The 1,595-nt window shown below is 35.2% G+C and overlaps 1 pseudogene; it reads right to left on the reverse strand.

Annotated features, from left to right (window-relative positions):
* Positions 1–383: 383 nt before the first annotated feature.
* On the reverse strand, positions 384–1,251 carry LOC100731143 (olfactory receptor 4K3-like; annotated as a pseudogene).
* Positions 1,252–1,595: the final 344 nt, after the last annotated feature.

Below are 1,595 nucleotides of genomic sequence, written 5' to 3' on the forward strand. Positions count from 1 at the left end.
ATTTAGGCCCTTGACTAAGTATTCTGTGTCTTTAGTGTTGTAGATAGATTTTCTAAATTTTCTTGTGTTAACTCTGGGTGACCATCATAAAACAATATTATAAACTCCATGTCCTGATTCTAATTGTTCTTCTCACAACTCCTGCATACAACAAACCATCATTTGTATTTGGGTTTTAGGAAAATATTTACAGTGCTCTTCTCATTGATTAGTAAATGTTAAATTTCCAGGACTATATTAAACCTATGCCTGTATTGGGAGACTGGAATAGTACTATAGTAGTATGTAAATAATAGATATAAATTAAATTACTTGAATTTGAACATTTTTTATAAGGTCAATATATTATCAATTTTAGGGACCTAAAATTATGTTTCTGAGCCTTAAATATTTCCCTGGAAACTCATGTAAATGTTTCTTAAACTTTTCATAGCATTTTCATCTATTTCTCAGTGTATAAACGGGAATATTTAGCAGAGGAGTAAACACAAAATAAAACACAGAGAGAAATTTGTCCAGCCATGTGATGTTTAGTGAGAACACATAGAGGAAGATACAGGGCACAAAGCTTACCATGACTGCGATGTGGGCAGTGCAGGTGGAAAGTGCCTTGGAAGCACCTGTTTTAGAGCTTTGGTGGACAGTGAGAAGAATATATGTGTAGGAGATCAGCAACAGAACAAAGCATGTTACAGCCACAACTCCACTGTCAGCATTCATTAAAATGTCCAAATTATAGGATTCCATGCAGACCAGCTTGGTAATCAGTCGTATACCACAGAAGAAGCTGACTGTTTCCCTGGGCCACCAGAAAGTTGGCCTCACAATCTCAACCAGATGACTCAAGCCATGCATAAGTCCAGTGTTCCAGGAGATTAACACCAGCCCAGTGCACATTTGCTACCTCATGATGTTGGAGTAGTGCAGTGATTTGCAGATGGCCACATAACTGGTCATAGGCCGTTACCACTAGTAGCACCATCTTGCCTGCTACAATGCAATGGGCAATAAAATCTGACACATGTATCCTTCAAAGGAAATGGTCTTTCTTTCTCTGAGCAAGTCTGTGATCATTTTAGGAGGTGTCACTGAGGAAAGCCACATATCGACAAAAGATATGTTAGCCAAGAAGAAGTACATGGGAGAAAGCATATGAGGGTTAGTTACAATTAATATTATGAGGACAGCATTTCCAGATGCAATGATTATGTAAAACATCAAAAATATCAATAGAAAGACTGTGTATTCCATGAGTTGCACATTCCCAGAAGTACAAATTCTGACTACAGACTGATTTCCTCCATCCATTTTATTTAGTGTATCTGGAAATAACTTACAAGGATAAATTATCAATTAATGAAAAGAAAAAAAAGGAGTTAACTCTAGAATTATGTGTCCATATTGAAATTTAACAATGACATCTGAAACTACATAAAGTTTAAATACAAAGAGAACTTAGTCAAATATAAATGGCATTACTGTTCAAACAGAATCTTAACTAAAATGAACTTTGTAAGAAGGAGAGTTTAATTGTATTACCATGCAATTTAAAACAAAAATGATCCAGTACAACTTCTTTGTATTCTACATAATAA

The sequence above is a fragment of the Cavia porcellus genome, unplaced genomic scaffold (genome assembly GCF_034190915.1).
Source record: "Cavia porcellus strain 051 isolate PalLab524CR breed Dunkin Hartley unplaced genomic scaffold, mCavPor4.1 scaffold_6, whole genome shotgun sequence".
NCBI classification, from domain to species: Eukaryota; Metazoa; Chordata; class Mammalia; order Rodentia; family Caviidae; genus Cavia; species Cavia porcellus.